The sequence below is a fragment of the Heptranchias perlo genome, unplaced genomic scaffold (genome assembly GCF_035084215.1).
Source record: "Heptranchias perlo isolate sHepPer1 unplaced genomic scaffold, sHepPer1.hap1 HAP1_SCAFFOLD_50, whole genome shotgun sequence".
Lineage (NCBI taxonomy): Eukaryota > Metazoa > Chordata > Chondrichthyes > Hexanchiformes > Hexanchidae > Heptranchias > Heptranchias perlo.
In genome coordinates this window covers 2,716,360-2,740,717 of record NW_027139516.1, presented here as the reverse complement: position 1 = coordinate 2,740,717, position 24,358 = coordinate 2,716,360, and the positions used below count along the sequence as shown (strand labels likewise).

The following is a 24,358-nucleotide window of genomic DNA, read 5'->3' as shown; positions in this document are numbered from 1 at the left end:
CTCCCAGGGTGAAGCAGAGTAGAATAGGTGAGATCCGTAGTAAGGCTTTCATGGCTGGTCACGGCACCTGTATAGGAAAGATTTCTTGAAAGAAAAGAGAAGTTAGCATTTTAAATTTGAGATGTGGGACTGATAGTTTTACAGTGGTGGAGGTGAACCCAAGCACTCTTCCCCTCCACTTTCACAGCGGTAGGGGTGGTGAGTAAGACTTGATAGGGCCCCTCCCAATGAGGTTCCAGTCCTTTCCTTGTCCAATTCCTGATTAACACATACATTCCGGGTTCGATTTTAGATGGACTGATTATAGGAGGAAGTTCGATGCAGGCAGCCCGTACACGAGAGTGGAGGCTTCTCAATGCCTTAGTTAATGACAAAACATAGTTAGTCATTTCTGTTGTCATGTGGTGAAAGTGGACGGTCTTCGGAACGTTTTGATTCCACGGGGTCTTGACGGGTCTACCATATATAATTTCAGCAGGACTTAACCGCATTGCCCCAGCCGGGGTAGTACGTATCTGAAATAAGGCGACAGGAAGAAGTTTGAGCCAAGTAGTACCAGTTTCTGCCTGCAGTTTAGCCAGTTTATATTTCAAAGTCTGGTTAGCACGCTCAACCAACCCAGCGGCCTGTGGCCTGTCGGCACAATGTAGCTGTTGTTTGATGCCCATCTGGGTGCAGAATTCCTTATTAACCTGACCGACAAAATGAGGGCCGTTATCAGAACTCAATTGATTTGGGATTCCGTATCTAGGAATGATCTCTTTCATCAGAACTTTTACAACAGTGGAGGCTTTATTATCCGTTGTCGGATAGGCCTCTATCCATTTACTAAATACATCAACAATAACTAAAACATATTTATAACCCTGACATCTAACAAACTCAACGTAGTCCATTTGGAGGGTCTCAAAGGGACCTTCAGGTAAAGGTTTTGTTTTCCCTTTCGCAAGACACTGCCTTTCCAGGGTTGTGTTTTTGACAAATAAGGCAACGACTGCTGATGCTCTGGGCTAGGGCTTGCAACCTAGGATGCCACCAAGTGGCCAGCATTGTATCGCTAGCAGCTTTGGCCCCACAATGAGTTGCAAAATGTATACATTCAATAACCCATACTGCTAATTCATCCGACATACAAGTCTGCCCCGCAGGGGTGAGCCACAATTTAGATACACAGTCATAAGTACAACCAAATTGTTCCCACAATTGCTTGTCATAGTCAGGAGCGTCCTCCTGTAATTTAATGACGTCTTGGATGGTTGGCATTGGCTTTTCAGAGGGAGACTTGATTTGGTTTGAGCTTTTAGTCCGACTCATCATTCTAGGGACAACCACCCTCTGTGTCTGGGACACTTCCTTAGCTTCCTGATCAGCATATCTATTCCCTATATCTACTGGGGTCTGTCCTGTCGTGTGGGCGGAGCATTTTATAACTGAGATCTGTCTTGGTAATATAAGGGCTTGTAATAAATCTGAGACTAACTTCTGATGGGAATTCTGCGTACCTGCAGAAGTCAGAAACCCCCTGTTTTTCCATAACTGTCCGAAATCGTGAACTACCCTGAAAGCCTATCTCGAATCTGTATACTCATTCACTCTCAAGTCTTTCCCTAGAATGCAGGCTCTTATTAATGCAAACAATTCTGCTTGCTGGGCAGAATATGGGAACTCAAAAGCAGCAGATTCAATGGTTTTACCGTCCTGATTCACTATTGCATATCCAGAAAGTTTCTCCCCAAGGGAACCAATAGAGGCTCTCCCATCGACATACATGGTTATGTCCGGATCCTTTATTGGCACATCAGATAGATCGTCTCTGACAGAAGTGTCTTCCTTAATTAAAGATAAACAATCGTGTCCTGGGTCAGCCTGTCCAAGGGGTGGTTCTGTGAGAAAACATGCTGGGTTGATGGTAGTACAATATTTAAATCGCAGCTTAGGATTGTTCAGCAGATATATCTCATACTTATTTTGTCGAGCCATGGTAAGATGTTGAGTCTGTAGCTGGCCTAATAATGCAGTTACCGAGTGTGAACTGTACACCGTGATGTCCTGTTGTAAAGTCAGATTAGCAGCAGACTGTAGGCTGTTGTAAATAGCCGTTAAAATCTGAGTACAGACTGGGTGTCCTAGCGCTACGGGATCTAGTTTTGAAGAATAGTACGCCACCGGTCGATGCTTATCTCCGTGTTTTTGAGTTAAAACAGCAGTTGAGCAATCAATGAGGATAGTACAGTTCAACTGAAATGGTCTGTCATACAGGGGTCTCCCCAATGCGGGTGTTTGTGACAAAGCTTCCTTCAATCTTTTAAATGCTCCCAAGGCGTCAGAATCTAGTTGAAATTCGCCCTCTATGCTGGTGTATGGCGTTAATAATTTAGTGTCCAAGGCAATGTTAGGGATCCACTGTCTGCAATAGTTTACCATTCCCATCCACTGCCGAACCTCCTTTACAGTGCTAGGTACAGGGAATTGACAGATTGGTTCAATCCTGCTTCTTTCTAAGCTTCGCTCGGTTGCTGAGAGCATGACTCCAAGAAACTTAACCCTCTGTTGGCCCACCAGTACTTTCGATTGGGATACTATGTACCCTAGCGAGGATAAGTGATTTAGCAGTTGGGCAGTGTCTTTTCAATTATTCTGCTCATCAGGGCTGGCTATCAAAAGATCATCCACATACTGGACTAGAGCAGACCCTTGTTTTAAAGTCAATGTCTGTAATTGCTCCTGGAAGCATCTAGAAAATAACGTTGGGGAGTTAACGAAGCCTTGTGGCAGTCGGGTCCACGTATATTGCTGTCCCTTGTAAGTGAAGGCAAAAAGGTACTGACTTGATGGGTCCAGCGGCAAAGCGAAAAAGGCGTGTTGGAGATCGACTACTGCAAAGACTTTGGCTGCTGCCGGAACTTGAGCCAGAATGTGAGCTGGATTGGGCACTAGCACATACAGTGGCTGTACAATGGCATTGATTGATCGCAAATCCTGTACTAATCTATACAGGTTTGGCTTGCCTGGTTTCGGAACTGCCAGTATGGGCGTGTTACACGGGGACTGACATTTGATCAAAATCCCTTGCTTTAACAACCCAGCGATCAGTTTGTCAATACTTGGTATCGCCTGTTGCTTTAGTGGATATTGTCGAATAGAGGCTAGTACAACATCTTCCTGCAGGGCAATATGAATAGGAGTCATTTTAACGCATCCGACCTGTGTGGGATCCTCCGCCCAGACTTGCGGATTAACATATTCTGGTTTTTCATTGCCCACATGGTGGCGCAATTGTGCCCTGTTAAATCTTGGTGTCTGGTAAAACAGAATAGTCCGGCCGCATGACAGGGTCTGTTTCTGTCGGTTATTTGGATCAGCTTGTTCGACTGTCTGTTTTACCATGGGTCCTAAATCTTTCGCATGATACGGGTAATTCACCTCCCGGGTGATATGTGGTACTCCCTTTATTTCAAAGTATCCTGGATCCCATCCCATTGTCTTCGCAGCACCCCGAGTGATGTAACCTGTAACAGGTGCTTCCTTCCACAACTCTGAGTGGATCTCAACATACTCTGCTCTCCTTTCTGGTCCTGTAACCATAGCCCGGCGAATAACCTCCCATTCCGTTCCTATATAGCTTCGGTAAAAGTCCTCCAATTCCTTATTTCTCCCACTCATATCGTAGGCCAAGGTTACATGAAGGGAACCCTCATCTTTGAAGTCGAGAGACCACCATTGTGGGGTGATGGAAACATAAAACTGCATTTTAGGGGCCCATGGTTTCACAGTCAGTCCTTCGTCCCCGCACTCAATGCTCAGGCGGAATGCACATAGCAAGTCTCTAGCCATGAGGTTACAGTCTAGTCCACTTGTAATTACAAATTGGTGTTTTACTGACTCATTTCCAAATTGTACTTCCACTGGTTCAGATATCGGGTATTGGTTCACTTGTCCCTGAAAACCAGATAGACTCTGTTTTTCCCCGGACTCAGGGAGATTGAGCTCCGATCGGACAGATGACATAGTTGCTCCGGTGTCTACTAAGAATGTATGTGGGTTTCCTTTAATCATCAGTGACAGAACGGGCTCCTGCTCTGACTGGATCCCGTTTACCACAAGGTTAGCTAGTCAATACTGGGGGAACGGATTGTTTTGGGAAAAGTCCGTATATCTTCCTCGTCCTCGATCCCCTTGCCAACCTCCTCTTCGCTGCCCCTTGCATATGGCCCCCTTTTCCTTGTCTACGGGAGGGACATTGCTTGCACCAGTGGCCTTGCTGACCACAATTAAAACAGGCATCTGACCCTGTTTTTCTCCCCCCTCTTCCTCTCACTTCAAAATCACGTCTCGGGGGAACGTAGGGTGGGCTGTAATTAGGAGCGGTTGGTCCGTTAGGGTGTGTAATGTACCCATTCCCTTCTCCGTCAACCCATCCTGGGACACAATACTGAGGCTCCATCTGATATCCTGTTCTGTCTGGGATGTGTTTCGGCTCTTCCTTTTTTACCACATATTCAGTTTTGACTCTAACCTGGGCTTGACCTTCCTGGTGCTTATTATCCATCCAGTAGTATTTCAGTGCCCTATCCATCTGATTGGGAGTATTCTCTGACCAGTTCATATTATTAGTCTTAATTGCTTGAGCAACCTGAGTCGGTAGGCAGTTCAGTAGCATAGCGCAGTACAGTGGTGAGTTTCTTCCCTCACGGTATGCTACATCTCCTGACTGATTCTGGTATATTTCAGAGAATCTTTCCAAATATTCGTCTGCTCCCTCGCCCTTTTTAGGCCTGGTGTCTAAGATCTTATTTAGGTCAATTGGTTTTTGTAGGGTGGTGGTCAAGGCGTTGAGTATAGACTGTTCGCGATCACCATTCTGTGCCTGAGCGTTTGCCAATTCAGTATAATTCGCATACTGTAAGTGACCCAAAAACCGAGTGCGTTCAGCAGGGGTTAAAATTTGCTGCACTAATGCCCACAAGTCTCTTGGTTCTGCATTATAAACGGAAATGGTAGTCCGAAGAAAGTCTACAAACAGGGTAGGTGATTTCTTCCTATCCGGCATCCCTGCTAGAATGGCCATCATCTCGTGGGGTCTCCAGGGACAGTACACATTTATCAATTGGGGGTTGCCGGGTGCTCCGAATTTAGCCAGGTCATAGGCGGGATTAGGCACCTGTTTCATTGGTAACTGACGAGGGGTCGATTCATACCTAACTAGTGTCTCAGTACGAGGTTCTGAGTTTAGCAATGTTAAGTCGTCTCCTGCTGCTCCACTGTCTGTGTCTCTAATCTCCTGACTGTCCAGTCTCTGATCTCTCTGCTTTCTAAAACTAAGTGGGCTGGCTGAGAATTTAAATGTTGGAGCCAATAATTCCGTAGTTTTACTTCTGGTACGGGAGGAGACCGGGGAAACAATTTGAGACGTTATCGCAGGGGTTTGAACAGCCGGTTCCGTTGGCACCGAAGGATCGAGATTACCGTACTCATGAGGGGCATTAGGACCCTGGGGAGCTACACGGGACCTAACAGGAGGAGCACGAGGACCCTGGGGAGCGACACGGGACCAACAATTCCACTCATCCAAATCATCATCGTCTTCCTCAGCCAAGCAAAGGCCAATCATTGGATTACGTAATCCACTTTTCTCAAGCCCTTTTGGCTCACCCGAAGTCTTTTCAGACTTCTGTTTAGACTGTCTCTCATTTTTACATTCTCCTTTTAAGACCTCCACAGACTGCTCCCTCAGTGAGTGTTATTCCTAACTTCAACGCGTTATCTTGCCAACTTGCTAATACCGAAGCTTCTTTCAATTCTTGACAGTACTGTCTCCATAAAGCATATTAACCCTTTGGCTGGTTTAGCTGCATTATTTTTCCAAATTAATTCCTCTGCTTTTAGGCAGTATCTAGGTCTTTAGTTCCTTTTATCTCTCGTTTCCTTACGCTTAATGATCACCGACCTAAGTTTAATTACTCCCTCAGCACGTACGCTGACCCTCAGCCGAAGCTGACCCTCAGCACTTATGCTGACCCTCAGCACTTATGCTGACCCTCAGCACTTATGCTGACCCTCAGCACTTATGCTGACCCTCAGCCGAAGCTGACCCTCAGCCGAAGCTGACCCTCAGTGATGTCGAATCACTGACCTATCTCGGTGTATTCGCCAGACTGACCTAAATCTCGTAAGGACGCCACGCGAGTGTTAGCGATTGGACGATTCGTCGTCAGACTTAACAGATTCAGGAAAGCCGAAGTGGTAAAAGAAATCTTTACTCACCCCGGGCGCGCGCTCTCCTTCGTCCGTGTCGGTGACAATCCGCCTCTTGCTCCGCAAACTCTCGGTGATCGACCGTTGAGATCCTGCCGACTATGCCAAATGATGAACTCGATTCTTTTCCCTCAGTCTGGTTCAGCAAATTCTGAGTCGAATACACCGTTGCAGTTCAACAATAACTTTATTAGAGTCGAACTTGGAACTTGGTCTGCAGCATTGATCTGGACTCCCGATAGAGTCCCACCTATGCTGGCAGAACAAGACAAAGAACATACAGAAAATACACACGTTTATACAGTTCAATAGGGGTTGGAACATTGTTAGCATGAGGGTCAATACCAATCATAAGCCTGGCAAAGGTTGGCCATGAGGGGTTACCTCACTACAGGCCAATCATGGACAATACAGTTAGCTGCTCACGCCGCAGTGACAGACATAGATGAATGTCTCTTCATCTCCTAGCTTGGAATGTTTTCCCCCAATCATCCCACATCCTTATCAGCTAACCTGGAATGGTCTCTGGCTTCACTAAGCTCATTATTTCTATTGATCACCCAGCTGCACAGAGACACCTACACCAAACTCCCTGCTCCCAACATGTCAATGATGAGCATAAGCAGACCCCAACATCTAACGAGTTACTCATCTCACTATTAGCCTTGCAGGGGCCCATTGTTCTAACCTAGGCAGCTTCTAATTAACCCTTGCTTGTCCTATTACAATTTTTCTACTTTGCCACTGAGACATTCTCATTCTACACTTTGCCACTTATACATTCTCATACTTTTGCCACTTAGACGTTCTCATTCGTGAGACATTCTCAAACACACAGCCTTTTGATCTGGAGTCAGACCTTTGCGCCACGCACTCTGAAGACGGGATCCGAGATGCTATTATATATATGAATGTTTCTTAAACACCGTTTCATTTATCCCACCTTGGTCAAATCTCCGCCAGGTCTCACCGGGTGTGAGACAGTATTGGAAGCAGCCTTCACCCCCAATATCACGCTGGCATTCATCGCCTGCTCTCAGCAGACTGCAATATCAGGGCTGGGAGAAATGGACTTTGTTCACATTATTCAGCAATGTGAATCGTTAAATATTTAATCATTTTTAATTGGATCAAGGTTTACAAAATGCTTTCGCCCGGTTTCGAACCGGAGACTTTTCATGTGTTAGGCGAATGCAATTACCACTACACTAGAGAAACGTGATGATTGAAGTTCCGTGTTAGGGACATAACCACTCAGCCAAACTAATTTCCGTATTACTGTCCAGAAACTCATTTCACAGGGATACATTTACTGCGCTGTATTTCGGAAGGCTGCAGAGAAGGATCGGTGGCGATGGTCAGGCAGGGAATCCCAGAGCATCGCGCCCACACAAACATTTCACTGTTTTTTTTCATGTGCCTGATATCCGACGGCAGTGTAAATTATGGCGAATCAGGCATGCTCAGATGACATTGTTCACAGAGTGTTTTCTTGCAGCCAAATCACACATCAGAAAACTTGAAATGAGATTAAGAGATCGGAGCCATTTAAAGTGCTCCCAGTTACTGCAGATCAGGAATTAAAACATGGCACTGGCTTCAGGGCGATCAGAATGAGGCAATGAATTGTAAAGTGGGAAAAAAGGCGCAACATTCGTCTTTGGGTGGGCTCAAACCTCCAACTTTTACGGTTAATCAGCCAAACGCTTGAACCGATTGCACCACAAAGACCGTCCGCTTCCTTTCCTTGCAAGATACACTAAAGCAGCATATCACCTGGCCAAAGTTTCATGTTGCAGTCAGAGAGAATGCAATTGACCACTATCAGTGTTACTTTTCCAGAAATATAGGATGGGACATTGTTTGTGGAAACATGGAAACGGTCTGGTCTCGCTCATAGCATCGATATCACCGCCAACCAGCTTTTGCTGTAACCGGCGCGCCCACCGATGCTTTATTTGTTACCAAGTTGCACTGTGGGAGAGCCTTCGCCACACTGACTGCAGCGGTTCAAGAAGGAGTCTCACCACCACCTTCTCTAGGGCAATTAGGGATGGGCAATAAATACCGTCCTCGCCAGCGACACCCACAGCCCATGAACGAATAAAAAAATATTAATTTCAGGTTCTGTATTAGTTTGAGGTGCTGTATTAGATTAAGCTGTTGTATTAGTTTGAGGTACTGTATTAGTTTGAGGTACTTTATTGGTTTGATATGATGTATTACCTTGAGGAATTATATTAGTTTCAGATTCTCTATCCGTTTGTGGTACTGTATTAGTTTGAGATACTGTTTTAATTTGAGAAGCTCTATCAGTTTGAGGTGTTATATTAGGTTGGGGAATCGGTATTGTAAGGAAAGAGTTAGTCTTTACATTGAAGTAATATTAACGTTTAGCTTTTGCCTCTTAAGTAAGGAACTATAAATCTCTGTTGGGAGAATGAAACTACAATCATAAGACAGATTTGCTTCATTTTATATGCATGCATATGTTTAATATGGAGACTAGTAGATTCTGAAGTCCAGAAGCTCTTGGATTGTAACTGATATCATAATACTCGGAAGTTTAATTATCGTTTTTATATAAACAATTCTCTGACAATCATAACAAGGCCTTTAAATCATTCAGAGCTGGTGTGTATGCGTGTCAGACAGCATTGTGTGCTATTCGTCTTACCAGCTTCACAGGGAAGCAGGAGAGGTGTGACATCTGTATGATTGCTACGTATCATTCCAAGCTGATGCAGCGGGAAAGGGCTGTACTGGTGAGAGATAAACACCATTCTGCTTTCTGGACAATGGGCAAGGCCATATGTTTTAACGAACAAGTTCAAAAGTTATCGTTATAATTAATGCCTAAAGCACAACACCTGGCTGTGCAGAAGGAGCCTGTTTTCACCACAAGGCGACATCTAGTGGAGGAGTGTAGTTAGGTGATGAGGGAAGTGATACTCTGATAACATCGAAAATGCTGGAAACCCTCAGCAAGTCAGGCAACATCTGTGGAGAGAGAAACAGAGTTAATATTTCAGGTCAATGTCCTTTTATCAGAACCAAGTTGGGCAGTTGTGTTAGGTAATAGTATGAAACATAGGAATTGTTTCACTCATGTGGGCTGATTTGGGTACTTTTCTGTCTTTGGAATTTGAAGATCTAAAGTAAATTCGATCGAATCCGGGACCTCTCACATATTTGGACTAACAACCGCCAAAGCGAAAATCATACCCATTGACCAACGAGCCCACTGATAAAGACCAGTCCACTCAAGAGCCAGCCATCGGAAAACCCTTTTTGGTGGCTCTCGTTGATCAGCAATTATGAGGACAGGTTGCACAGACGATACTTGCATTCCCTTGAGTAAAGAATATTAAGGGGTGATCTAATTGAGGTGTTTGGATGATTAAAGGGATTTGACAGAGCAGATAGAGAATATTTCCTCTGGTGGGGAGAGTCCAGAACAAGGGGGCGTAACCTTAAAATTAGAGCTCGTCCATTCAGGGGTGATGTCAGCAAGCATTTCTTCACACAAAGGGGAGTGGAAATCTGGAACTCTCTCCCTCAAAAAGCTGTTGAGGCTGGGGGTCAATTGAAAATGTCAAAACTGCGATTGATAGATGTTGGGGCGAATTCAGGAGTTTAATGACTGACCTTTTTTTCCCTGTGACATGAAAAGTTTCGATCGATGAAATGTTCGTGAAAAGAGTCAGTGTGAGGAGAGTCAGCAGGACATGTTTTTCCGAGATACTTCCTTCAGACCTGAGACCGAAAATTAGTCGTTTCCGTAATGTAGCGGTTATCATGTTCACCAGTTACACGCAGAAAGTCCCCGATTTGACCTCGGAGGGAAGCATTTTGTTGGGACTTGCTCCCCATAAACCTTCAGGGTCGAGTTTCTTCCAGCGTGAAAGGGGCTACAAACCTTTTAAAATTTAACAGCGGCTGCACTAAAGATTTTTATGCAGACTCCTAAAATACAGTATGAAAAATGGGAAGGGATACAAGTTGATGACATGCAAAGCACAAAGATTTATTAACGTTTTAATTGTCACTTGACAAACAAGTTTGCATTTCCATCAGTGTGCAACAAAACGTATTAATGGTGATTAAAAAAAACATTAAGTGTCTCAGAGAATTGAATTATTTTTGTGCAATGAACTATCCCCAACCACTGGGGAACACTGCATCAAACATATATATTTAAGTATATAATAAGTGTATATACATATATAATATATGCTATTAGTAGCCCTCGTGGCCCAACGGTAGTGCGGTTGAATTCAAAGCAAAATGCTGCGTGTCGAAATCATTATTTATTTCACATTTCATATGCGCCTGGATAATTTCGGAATTAATGCTTTCTTAACAATAAACGGAACTTTGGTCACGAGTTCTGCGGTGTCAGGGAAGGAGGCGTCATTTAAAAATAAACTACTGGTAGCGGTGAGCAAGTTAAGGCACAGCAGGTGTTGGGACAAGTGAGTGAACCGCCTTTGTTCAGTTGGTTGGTGCTTAAACACCCGGGTGCTTGATTCTGACACATTGATGGGCCCGAGGGAATTTTACAAGTGATCTTCATTGCTCCCTGTCATTGATAATTGAAATGAAATGTTAATCTGGCAAAGCCGGCGAACAAAATATTAAACAAGCGAAACAAATACTGAGTAAAATTAATTGCAATGTTTGGGGGGAAGTGCAGCTGAAAAGCAGAAGATCTGAATGGAATGATCAATGATTGATCGGAATACATTGCTCGACTTGTTAAACGATTGCCTTCTACACCATGGAATTCAGGAGAACCTGTTTCATGGTTTGCACTGAACCCTTGGAGCGGAGCCAACAGCCGGCTCGCTGCAACAACAGACAAGGAAGTAGCAGTTTCCTCAGGTTTGGCGAGGTCAGTCGGTAGAATCATTCACCTCACGACCGTGGGTGCTAGTTTCAACTTTTACACTGCACTCATGAGCGGACCCCAGCGCTCCATTTTCGCTGAAATGGAGAATTTCTCCGCCACCTTTTTCTTGATATCATAATTGCTGGCGTGCGAGTGAAAACGGCCCTCCGCTTCACTGCGAGTGCAAAAGACAAATCTGTAGGTGAAAGAAGAGTTAGCGATTCAGGGACACAGACCTCGCTGGTGGATAAGAGATTTTTTTGTCAGAGGTTCCAGCCTTGCCTTCATCTCTTGCCCTTTGGAAGGCACTTGTTCCGGTTTAAATGTACAAACTGGGTGAGTTGGTGATCGGGGGGATTGCAGGAGACTCAGCGGCCCCGGGTGAGACACAGAAAAATCCGCCCAAGCCCTCTCCCAATGTACGTTTGTGGAAGTAAACACGGGAGGGGCGGTGTGACGTTCCAGCCAAACCCCCTGTCCAGGAACGCCTCGATTTCAAAATTCTCATCCTTGCTTTCAAATCCCACCATGGCCCGCGCCCCCTTCCTATCTCTGCAACCTCCTCCAGCCCTACAACCCTTCGAGATCATGTGGCTACAAGAGCAGGTCCGATGGTGGGTATTCTGTGGCGAGTGACTCACCTCCTGACTCCCCAAAGTCTTTCCACCATTTACAAGGCACAAGTCAGGAGTGTGATGGAAAACTCTCCACTTGCCTGGATGAGTGCAGCTCCAGCAACACTCAAGAAGCTCGACACCATCCAAGACAAAGCAGCCCGCTTGGTCACCACCATATCCACCAGCCGAAGCATTCACTCCCTTCACCACTGGCGCACTGTGGCTGCAGTGTGTCCCATCCACAGGACGCACTGCACCTGCAGCAACTCGCTAAGGCTTCTTCGACAGCACCTCCCAAACACGCGACCTCTACCACCTAGAAGGACAAGAGCAGCAGGCACATAGGAACAACACCAACTGCACTTTCCCCTCCAAGTCACACACCATCCATACTTGGAAATATATCGGCCGTTCCTTCATCATCGCTGTGTCAAAATCCTGGAACTCCCTTCCTAACAGCCCACGGACTGCATCGGTTCAAGAAGGCGGCTCACCACCACCTTCTCAAGGGCAATTAGGGATGGGCATTAAATGCTGGCATCGCCCGCGACGTCCACATCCCATAAACGAAAAAGGAATTTCTGTGCTCCTCCAATTCTGGCCTCTTGCGCAACCCTGATTTTAATCGCTCCACGATTGGCGGCTGTGTCTTCAGCTGCCTCGTCCCTCAGATCTTGAATTCCCTCCCGAAGCCTCTCCGCCTCTCTCTCCTTTAACACATGCCTTAAAACCTACCTCTTCGACTAAGCTTTTGGTCACCTATCCCAATATCTCCTTATGTGGTTTAGTGTCAAGTTTTGTTTAATAACGCTCCTGTGAAGCACCTTGTGACGTTTTACTACATTAAATGCACTTTATAAATGCAGGTTGTGTCCTCTGGTTATCGATCCTCCTGCCAATGGAAACAGCTTCTCCCCATCCATTCTATCAATAGCCCCATATAATTTGAACACCTCTATTAAATCTCCCCTTAATCTTTTTTTTCCTCCAAGGAGAACAATCCCAGCTTCTCCAGTCTCTCCAAATAACCCATCCCTGGACACGATGCAAGGTGGAGGGTTGCAACCAGGTTTGCAAATTATTGCCAGTCGGGAGCTGGACAAATCGAAAGGAACCGAAATGACAAACAGCTTTGTGAATCTGTAGATACGCTTTGGGAAACGGAATTGGAGACGAATAAAGGACTGACCAGACAGGCGGCCAAGACGCAGCTGAGTCGGCATGTCCCCCTGGAACAGTTACTCTGATGTTGTGGGTGAAATTGAACGGTCGGAGCCATTTAAAGTGCTCCCAGTTACTGCAGATCAGGGATCAAAACCTGACATCAGCGTCAGGACGCTCAGAATACTTGTTTATTCATTCATGGGATGTGGGCGTCGCTGGCTAGGCCAGCATTTATTGCCCATCCCTAATTGCCCTTGAGAAGGTGATGGTGAGCCGCCTTCTTGAAGCGCTGCAGTCCATGTGGTGAAGGTTCTCCCACAGTGCGACTGAGTAACAGACAAAGCACCGGTGGGCGCGCCGGTTGCAGGAGAGCTGGTTGGCGGTGATATCGACGCTGTGAGCGAGACCAGACCGTTTCTATGTTTCCACAAACAATGTCCCATCCTTTATTTCTGGAAAAGTAACACTGATAGTGGTCAATTGCATTTCTTTGGCTGCAACATGTAACTTTGGCTAGGTGACACGCTGCTTTGGTGTATCTTGCAAAAAAAGAACCAGACGGTCTCTGTGGCGCAATCGGTTAGCGCGTTCGGCTGTTAACCGAAAGGTTGGTGGTTCGAGCCCACCCAGGGACGAAAGTTGCACCTTTTTCTTCCCACTTTTGGATTCATTGCCTCATTCTGATCGCCCTGAAGCCGGTGCCATGTTTTCATTCCTGATCTGCAGCAACTGGGAGCACTTGGAATGGCTCCGATCTCTTCATCTCATTTCAAGTTTTCTAATGTGTGATTTGGCTGCAAGAAAACACACTGTGAACAATGTCATCTGAACATGCCTGATTCGCCATAATTTACACTGCCGTCGGGTATCAGGAACATGTAAAAAAACAGTTAAATGTTTGTGTCGGCGCGATGCTCTGGGATTCCCTGCCTGACCATCTCCACCGATCCTTCTCTGCAGCCTTCCGAAATACAGCGCAGTAAATGTATCCCTGTGAAATCAGCTCGTGGTCAGTAATACGGAAATTAGTTTGGCTGAGGGGTTCCTCGTGATCGAGTGGTTATGATTCGGCGCTCTCACCGCCGCGGCCCGGGTTCGATTCCCGGTCGGGGAAGCAACTTTTGTCTGGAACGAGCTGCCAGAGGCAGCAGGAGAGGCGGGTACAATTTTGTCTTTTAAAAAGCATTTGGACAGTAACATGGGTAAGATGGGTATAGAGGGATATGGGCCAAGTGCAGGCAATTGGGACCAGCTTAGTGGTATAAACTGGGCGACATGGACATGTTGGGCCGAAGGGCCTGTTTCCATGTTGTAACTTCTATGATTCTATGATTCTATATCCCTAACACGGAGTTAGAGGCAGCAGGTTTCCGTAGTGTAGTGGTTATCACGTTTGCCTAGCACGCAATAAATCCCCGGTTCGAAACTGCGTTGAAATATTTTGAAAACTTGTCCCCATTAAAAATGATTCAATATTAAACGATTCACATTGCTGATTCAATGTGAACAAAGTCCAGATCTCCCAGCCCTGTTAATGCAGTGCGCTGGGAGCAGGCGATGAAAGCCAGCGTGATATTGGGGGTGAAGGCTGCTTCCAATGCTGTCTCATTACCGGTGGGATCTGGCGGAGATTTGATGAGCCGCATCCATTCAACAAATATATGAAGCGGTGTTTGAGAAACATTCAAAAAATATAATAACATCCAGGATCCTGTCTTCAGAGTGCGTGGCGCAAAGGTGTGACTCCGGATTAAAAGGCTGGTGAACTTGCTTCAGCTTTCTGAAATGTACTTGTCCATCCTTCAGAGGTCATGGGAAATACGTTTTTTGCCTTTCGAAAAAAGACGCGAAAGTTAGAGACATGTTTGGTTTTCAACACGGCTGGTGAAATGGCCAGACGATCATAAATTCGGAGTCGCCTTTGAAACATTTAAAGGCGACGACCTAAAAATCACTTGGTGCAAATTTAAAATCACGGTTCCTATTTATTTCGGTCTGAAAGAAATAACGATAAACGTGTCAGTCAGTGCCCGCGGTGAGACGGTGATGAACTTGTTTGTTGTGAAGTTCACCGCTGGGCTAAAGTTGACGCTGTTTAAAAGACGCGAACCCACTCAATGCAAAGGATGAGCTCAAAACCAACAGGTCCCGTCAACGTCAAACATCTCCTTTCTTGTTTAATAGAGGGAGCAGAGGCGTGTCCATCATCAGACGCCAGCAACTTTCAGAAATGGAACAAATAAAGGCACAGATGCAAGTTCCAAATCTTTTCAATGCAAAATTATTTCACTTTATTTAAAGTGCCGTGAGGCTAAAAACGGGTCCCAGATGATTTGCGTTCACTCGTGACTTGTTTTCCAGTGTTGGTCCGTCAGGTTTGCAATTCAATTTGTATTGGATATTGAAGATATTTCAGGATGATTGCACAACATACCATGTGTAAAGCAACCATCTTGATAACTTCAATCATCACACACTCTACATCGACGCTGCAGAGGCCCCAGCACCCCTTTCAATATTGTTTTTCTTAACTCACAGTTTTCAAAAGGGAATTGGATAAACGCTTGGATGGAAACATTTTCAGGGCTATGGGGAAACAGCAGGCGTGTGGGACGAACTGGACAGCTCTTTCAGAGAGCTGGCACAGGCACGATGGGCCAAATGGCGCTATCTTATTCTATGATTCTATTAATAGATCAATTTCCGCCTTTCACTGAGCCTCCCTAAATGGAGCGCAGTAATCGCGTCCCCGTAAAATGAGCTCCTGAACAGTAATACAGAAATCAGCGTGGCTGAGCGGTTTGAAACTCTGGTTAGGCTCCCAACAGGAAATTTCCTCTCTAAGTTTGATGAGTTTATCAATTATCTCCCCCCTTTCGATCTTAAATGTCTTTACATATTTTTTTCATCTCTTCTTCCACTGTCATGCCCAAAATACTTGTCTCCCTGGTAAATACTGAAACAAAGTGATTATTTAATATTTCTGCCATTTCGCTGTCATTGCCTGTGAATTTGTCGTGTGTATCCCTGAGTGGCCCTATTCCTATCCGAAACTTTCTTTGGCTGTTGATGTGTCCAGAATACTTTGCTTTTTTTGATATTCCTTTTTGCCTTTCTAATAGTTCTTTAGACTTCTTTCCCAGTGTTATCACATTCCCCTCTCTCCTTTATTGTCTAGTGTGTGCCTTTTTCTTCAGTTTCAATTTTGCCCTTGTTTCTTTATTCATCCCTGGTGTGTCATTTTTGGCGAGTTTGTTCTTGCTTTTTAGTGGGATATATTTCTCCTGAACTCTATTGATCACCGTTTTAAATGTTTCCCAGTGCTGTTCTATTTCTTTGTTCAGGTCATTAATATGTCAAACATTTCACCGTTTGAAACTTCTCAAGTCACATTTCCATCACAAAGCCAGTTGCTTTTGTGGGAGGAGCAAATCTACTTGGTCGAAAAATCAGCTGCAGCCCAATCCACAAATAAAATATTTTCACGTCTTCGTAAAAATAAGCATTGTCGGAAGTGGGATTCGAACCCACGCCTCCAGAAGAGACTGCGACCTGAACGCAGCGCCTTTGACCGCTCGGCCATCCTGACTACAAATTGAACGCTTCATTCTGCATCAATTCTGCACCGTTGGCCAGTGAACGCAACATAAAAGTTTAAAATGATACTCGCCCAACGTGGGGCTCATGCTCGACCGACTGAGCTAGCCGGGCTTGTTTCTTTGAATCACCTTATTTGTTATTGCAGCAAGCAGGAGAAAGACTCCATTTCAAATTATTGGAATCAATTCTGAGGGACAGGATGAACTGTCACTTCGAAAGGCACGGACTAATCAAGAACAGTCAGCATGGATTTGTTAAGGGGAAGTTGTGTCTGACTAACCTGATTGAATTTTTCGAGGAGGTGATAAGAAGGATGGATGAGGGTAGCGCAATTGATGTCATCTGCATGGATTTTAGCAAGGCTTTTGAAAAGTTCCCACATGGCAGATTGGTCCAAAAAGTAAAGCACCATGGGATCCAAGGGAATGTGGCTTGTTGGATCCAAAATTAGCTCAGTGGCAGGAAGGAAAGTGTAATGGTCGACGGGTGTTTTTGTGGCTGGAAGGCTGTTTCCAGTGGGGTGCCGCAGGGCTCGGTACTTGGTCCTTTGCTTTTTGTGCTCTACATTAAAGATTTGGACCGAAACTTAGGGGACATGATTAAGAAATTTGCGGGTGACACAAAAATAGGCCATGTGGTTGATAGCGAGGAGGAAAGCTGCAGACTGTGGGGGTTTCGGCAATTTTCTGACAACAAGGCACTCAATCCATCTCTGAACGAATTTTGAACGAATACGTGTGTTTGACCCAGCACAGGCACGATGGGCCGAATGGTCTCCTCTTGTGGACTAACATAATACGATGATACTAAGTGTTATCAGTCGGAAAAGCAACACATTGCAAATAAGAGCAGAGAGAGGAAACTCGTCTAACAGCATAACAGCACGGTGAGATATTGTATTTGAGAAGGATGAGGAGGGATAGTTTATCATGGTGGTAGTCACATGGAGTGTAATTTGTGACTTTGATAAGGACCATTTCATGCTGCAACTGGGGCGGAAACCGAATTGGAGATATTCAGCCTGGGCGCGGCCCCATCGTGCGCGGTGAGATGGAGGGGGGTGGGGTAAGTGTCAGAGCTGGGGCTCACCGGTGGAAGCAGCAAAAAAGTTTAAAACGGTACTCGCCCAACGTGAGGCTCAAACCCACTACCCTGAGATTTTTTAAAGAAAAAGTGGAGCAGCCACTGTCTGAATCTCTTGCTATACTTGAAAGAACACATTCCAAGCACGAGCAGAGAGAGGACACCATTCAGTTGCCCATTGCTTTGAGCAAGATGCCATCGGTTTCTGTCGTGTCGTGGTTCTCACATTTGCTTAACACGCGAAAAGTCCCCGGTTCGATCCCGGGCAGAAACGTTATGTTGGAACTTGGTCTCCATAAACATCCAGGTTGATTTTCTTCTCCTGCCAAAAAGGGAGACAGTGGCTGCTCCCTTATTCTTCGTAAACTGCATATTTTACTTCATTGAGCAGATAACTTTGAGTGATAGAAAACTGATCCTCAGTGACGCTCATTTTAAATTTTATTCCCTTTTACTCCAAAAGCGTTTTTTTTGCCTTGGAAGGAGCGCAGCCCAGATTTACCAGAATGTTAGCAGGGCTCGAAGGGTTAAATTATGAGGAGCGGTTACATACTTGTATTCCCTGGAATATAGAAGGCTTTTTAGGATTTTGAAAGGGAGATAGGCAAACCCTTTCCGCTGGTGAGGGAGTCAAAGACAATATCACAATATCACAAAAGCTGTTTTACGAGTGAAAACAGCACAACGCATCACTGTGTGTGTCAGAGACGAGACTCTGGGTGCCGCCTGTACAGGGAGACTCCTGTACAGTGAATGCCAAAACTTTTAAAAGTTGCAGAAAGTGTTAGGGATTCAGTTTCACAAACCTTTAATTGGAATGAGATTTTGTCAGATGTTGCAGCCTTCCCTACTTCTCTTGCCCTTTGCGAGACACCTGTTCCGGTTTAAATTCACAAACTGGATGAGTTGGTGATCACGGTGCATCAGACTCAGCGGTCCCGGGTGAGAGAGAGAGAAATCAGCCCGGGCGCGGCCACAATGTGCGCGGTGACACTGCACGGGAGGTCGGGGGGAATCAGAGCTTGGGTTCACCCCTGAAAGCAACATAAAAAAGTTTGAACCACAATGTGCCTAACATGAGGCTTGAGCTCATGCCCCTGGGATTTGGAGTCGCACACTCTATCGACTGAGGTAACCGGGCCTGAAAAACTCAGCCGCTCTTGTCTATCATTGCAGTAAACTCGCCACTGGGTATGCATGTGCAGCAATCCCAACATAACGACCATATCACTGGCTGTGTTTATCTCTGTGTGTGTGTCCACCTTCAGGTTGATTTTGAACGAATACGAGTGTTTGTCTTCCGTTTGTAACATTAAATAAAAGAGGGCATCAGACACTTCCCTCCCTGACACAGGGGAACCAGTGAGACAGACCTGTTATTGTGAAAACGCAAATGAAACATTAATTGCGGAATTATATGGACTCTTATCAGCGCCAGAGATAGATTTACAATATATACACCCCAATAAATAAATAAATAATACAGATTCATGTAAATACATTTGCAACTAACAGAGTCACGAAACCATAAATTTTATTTGAACCTAATACAAACACTCCCAGATATATTTAGAAACTTTTCATGCCTTCCCTGGTGGTCTAGTGGTTAGGATTCGGGGCTCTCACCGCCGCGGCCCGGGTTCGATTCCCAGTCAGGGAATTTGCTGTTACAAAAAAACACTTGCCACTTTTGCAGAATCATCCCAAATTGACGGCAGACAAGGAGGCCATTCGGCCCATCGCGTCCGCGTCGGCCGAAAATGAGCCAACCAGCCGAATCTCTCTTTCCAGCAATCGGTCCGTCGCCTTGCAGATTACACCACTTCAGGTGCAAATGCAAGTATTTTTTAAATGTAACGAGGGATTATGTCTCTCCCACCCTTTCAGGCAGTAAGTTCCATACCCCCACCACCCTCTGGGTGAAAATATTTCTCCTCAGCTCCCCTCTAATCCTTCCACCAATCACTTTAAATCTCTGCCCCCTCGTTATTGACCTCCCTGCTATGGTGAATAGGTCCTTCCCATCCGCTCTATCTCGGACCTTCATAATTTTGTACACCTCAATTAAATCACTCCTCAGATTCCTCTGTTCCAAAGAAAACAACCCCAGCCTCTCCAATCTTTCCTCACAGCCAAAAATCTCCAGCCCTGGCAACCTCCTCGTAAATCTCCTCTGTACCCTCTCTAGTGCAATCACATCTTTTTTGACCAGTCTGCCAATTGGGACCTTGTCAAAAGCCTTGCTAAAATCCAAGTAGACTACATCAAAGTACTCCAGGTGTGTTCTCACCAAAGCCCTATTTAATTGCAGCAAGACTTCCTTACTCTTATACTCCAACCTCCTTGCAAAAAGGCCAACATACCATTTTTCTTCCTAATTGCTTACTGTACCTGCATGTTAACTTTTTGTGATTTGTTTACAAGTACACCCAACTATGAATAACAACATTTATTGGACTCTCACCTTTTAAAAAATATTCTGATTTTCTATTCTTCCTACCAAAGTGGACAATTTCACATTTTCCCACCTTTTACTCCAACTGCCACCTTCTTACCCAATCACTTAACCGGTCCACCTCCCTTTGCGTCCTCCTCACGGGTTACTTTCCCACCTACCTTTTTATCATCAGCAACCTTGGATACATTACACTCGGTCCCCCATCTAAGTCATTAATATAGAATGTGAACAACAATTGCAACATAAATTGTCCACCCAGGATCGAAAGCAGGGCTGTTCGCTTGCAATGCGAACTGATAACCACTACACCACAAAAAACCGCTGGTGATTTATACTGGACAGAGGGGAACTGACCAGTCACCTCTCTCTGCTCGGTTTGGGACACTTTTACTTCTCTTTAAACAACATCTCTCCTGTCCCACACTAAAATCATGCAAGAGAACCATACAATTTTACAGCACAGAAGGAGGCCATTCGGCCATGTTGCCTTGCCGACTCTTTGAAAGAGCTGTCCAATTTAGTCCAAAAAACCCAGCCTTTTCCCCGTAACCTTGCCAATCAGTCCTCTTCAAGTACCTGTCCAATTGCCTTTTGAAAGTTCCAATGAAAGCTGCTTCCACCACCCTTTCAGCAAATGGCTACCAGATCGGAACAACCCTCTGTGTGAAAAAAACTCCTCATTTCCCCTCTTGTCCTAAAAGCTCTCAATCCTTCTCTACGGATGCCTTTTTACAAACATTTCATTCATCAAAACCACACAAGTTACACAGGAAAAAGTCTTCATTTTCAAGTAATTAACGTTCCGAAGGAGCTCCCTAATTTCCCTCCCCTAACCTTATGAATCAGATCATTCTCGACCGGATCCTTTTCCACATGAACCGGCCACGCCCACCCCCGTCAGGAAATAGCCATTCTGATTCTGTGACTGTGGCCAGCTTTGTTCGGGCAGTTGGTTTGACAGGGACCTCACACCATACCCTCCTCCCGTGTTTTCTTCCACATCCGCAGATTGGGGCCGGGCCTGGACTGATTTTTTTTCTCTGTCTCACCCGGGGCCGCTGAGTTTCCTGCTCAGATCACAAACCAGCTCTCCTACACCCGATCAACAATTCACCCAGTTTGTAAATTGAAACCGGAGCAAGTCCCTCGTCAGAGGGCAAGAGATGTAGGGGAGGCAGCAACCTCTGACTAAATCTCAGGCTCATCAGAGAGGTTTGTGTCTCTGAACCCCGAATAACCTTCTGCTCCTTTTATAGTTTTGATCATTGCGCACGAGGCGGCACTGACAGAATCGTCTCTTGCACTGACAGTCAAGCAAGCAGAGGGTTCACTTGCAAAAGCAGCGTCAAAGTTTAAAACAGAATTTGCCCAACGTGGAGCTCGAACCGACGACCACAAGATTAAGAGTCTTATGCTCCACCGACTGAGCTAGCCGGGCCCACTAAAATCTCTCCATTTGGTCTGTTATTGCAGTGAGGCAGCTGCTGGCTCCCCCCGAGGGGCTGAGTTTCGAATCGGAGAAGGAGACAGCTCAGAAGCAGGCCATTCGGGCCATCGCGCCCGTGCCTTGTCCTACAAACCATGTACCAGATTCTCCTGAATTCCAAGGTGTGGAACGAAAGCGAACAACAAAAGCCCTTACATTCGACCGTGGAGGTACAGGCAATTCTCTGAGAAACCGGTTTGTCTATTTCCCGGTGTTTGCCTGTCTCTCTGGCTGTGTTTATCTCTGTGCGTGTGGAGCTGCAGGCTGATTTTGAATTAATAAGTGTGTTTGTGTATGTTTCTTGCAATAAATAAATGAGGGAATCAGACGCTTCTCTCCCTGACACTGGGGAACTAGTGAGGCAGAATTCAGAGCAGGGTTCTGTTTATTGTGAAAAAGGGATCTCAATATGTATTATTCAGTCTCTTACCAGCGCGAAGAACAAGTGCGACCCAGACGTGATTTAAACACTGAGCTATCTCATCTGGAGTCAGTACGCGCTACCATTGCGCCACGAAGTGAGATAGTAGAGAGTTGGGTTTTACCTTTATGAACGTTTCTCATTTACTGTTTCATTTATTTCAGATTCCCAAATCCCCGCCCACTCCCACCGGGTGTCAGGCAGCCTCAGAAGCAGCCTTCACCTGTCCGCGGCAGCTTGTCTGCAGCAAACCCAATGGCACACACCCGGCACCCAGAATCATCACATCACAGGAAAGGAACTGCTCAAAATGCAGAAGAGGACGGGCAGCATCTGAAAAAACGCGGAGACTTTCGGTGTGTGGAATTTGTTCAAGACTGCTCAGAAGACGGTGTTAAAATGTAAACTATGGATTTGTATGAATGGATGTCATGCTTCTTTATAAAGTGAGTGTTTATGTTCTGTGTGCCATTGAAAAATTTATTTTGATTATTTTTAAAATATGATATATCTTGTCATAAATATGTATGATTGCATCTGTGACATTTATAAATACATTTGGGTGTAACTGTGTGGTGGTTATCATTATATCTCTGTGTATCTGTGTTATGTATTTGTGTGCAATGACAAATAAGACATAGAGGACTGAAGCCGATGGTTTCATTCTTCCCGTCGTTTAGCAGCAGGAAATTACTCGGCCATGCAGGCGACTTTTTTGTCTTCATTCATGGGATGTGGGTGTCAATGGCAAGGTCAGCATTTATTGCCCATCCCAAATAGCTCTTGAGAAGTTGCTGGGGAGCCTCCTTCGTGAACTGCACCTTTCATTGACTGTGTTATTGACATTTTCTGGATTTGCAGAAACTATTTCCGCTGGTTGCGAATTCTAGGACGAGGGGGCACAGTCCAAAAATTAAATCTGAGATAGATAGCTTTTTGCCAACCGAAGGTATTAAGGGATATGGGCCAAAGGCAGGTATATGCAGTTGGATCACAGATCAGCCATGATCTTATCAAATGGCGGAGTGGGCTGGAGGGGCTGAATGACATACTCCTGTTCCTATGTTACATTTCCCCATGTTACATTTCCCCAAGTGTCTGTTTTCTCCATAGTTTTGACAGAGGAAAAAAAAACCTGCCCCAACATAATGCTCCCGCCCATGATCGAAACGGGGACTTTCTGCATATCAGGACAAGGTGATAACCGCTACACTACGGAAACCTCTGTTCTGATTAATAGCCAGAAGTTAGAATGACTGCATTGATTCTCTTTCATAACTATTCAATTGATCGAAGTTGCACAAGTCACAAAAGAAAAATGTTCATTTCAAAGTTATTAAACTCCCAAATGTGACCTGCCTTGTTTGGACAGGGGTTGACCCAGACGTCACAGCCTCAACAAAGCATATTCTCAACATTTCCATTGGGAACAAGAGGAGGCCATTGAGCCCCTTGAACCTGTTCCGCCCTTCAATTAGATCATTGATGATCTGCACGTCAAATCTATTTACCCTCCTTTGCTCCCGATCCCTCGATACCCTCAGCCAACAAAACTCTATCGATCTCAGTCTTGAAAGCTTCAATTGCCCCCCAGCATCCACAGCCTTTTGGGGGACAGAGCTCCAGATTTCTATTGCCCTTTGTGTAAAAAAGTGCTTCCTGATTTCGAACCTGAGTTGCATGGTTCTAATTTTAAGCTTATGTCCCCCTCGTTCTTGATTCCCCAGAGGAAATTGATTCTCTCTCTCTCTCGATTCTATCGAATCATTTAAACATGTTAAACATCTCGCTCAGACCGCCCCTCAATCTTCTATACTCGAGGGAATACGCAGCCTGTCGTCATAATTTAACCTTTTTCGCCCCGATAACATTCTGGTCAATCTGCTCTGCACCCCCTCAAAGGTCAATCTATCCTTCCTGAGGTGCAGTGTCCAAAACTGAACGCAGTTACTCCAGACGCAGGCTAACCAGAGCTTTATATAACTGCAACATACATTCCACTTCTTTATATTCCAGCCCCCTGAGATAAAGGTTAACACTCCGTTAGTCTTTTAAATTATTTTTGGACCCGTCCGTTAGCTTTTACTGATTTATGTAAATGAACCGTTAATTCTCTCTGCTTCTCCACAGTTCCGAGCTTCTTACCATTTGGAAAATACCCTGACCATAGTTCCAAAGTGGATTACCCCACATTGAACTCCATCTGCCATAGTTTTGCCCACTCACTTAATCTATCAATGTCCCTTTGTAACTTTCAACTCGCATTCCACACTACTTACTGTACCACCTAACTTAGTGTCATCAGCAAACTTGGATATACGACTCTCTGTTCCTTCATCTCAGTCATTGATAAATATAATGACAAGCTGAGACCCCAGTTACA

General features: G+C 45.2%; 5 non-coding genes across 5 annotated transcripts; 3 read left to right on the top strand and 2 right to left on the bottom strand.

Moving 5' to 3' along the window:
- The first annotated feature begins 13,488 nt into the window (after positions 1-13,488).
- trnan-guu (transfer RNA asparagine (anticodon GUU)) lies at positions 13,489-13,562 on the top strand. Its single transcript has one exon. It is a non-coding gene; the product is annotated as a tRNA-Asn (tRNA).
- A 407-nt stretch (positions 13,563-13,969) lies between these two features.
- Positions 13,970-14,042, top strand: trnae-cuc (transfer RNA glutamic acid (anticodon CUC)). Its single transcript has one exon. It is a non-coding gene; the product is annotated as a tRNA-Glu (tRNA).
- A 2,391-nt stretch (positions 14,043-16,433) lies between these two features.
- trnal-cag (transfer RNA leucine (anticodon CAG)) lies at positions 16,434-16,516 on the bottom strand. The gene has a single exon. It is a non-coding gene; the product is annotated as a tRNA-Leu (tRNA).
- A 2,682-nt stretch (positions 16,517-19,198) lies between these two features.
- Positions 19,199-19,270, top strand: trnae-cuc (transfer RNA glutamic acid (anticodon CUC)). The gene has a single exon. It is a non-coding gene; the product is annotated as a tRNA-Glu (tRNA).
- A 2,163-nt stretch (positions 19,271-21,433) lies between these two features.
- trnak-cuu (transfer RNA lysine (anticodon CUU)) lies at positions 21,434-21,506 on the bottom strand. Its single transcript has one exon. It is a non-coding gene; the product is annotated as a tRNA-Lys (tRNA).
- Between the last annotated feature and the right edge of the window lie 2,852 nt (positions 21,507-24,358).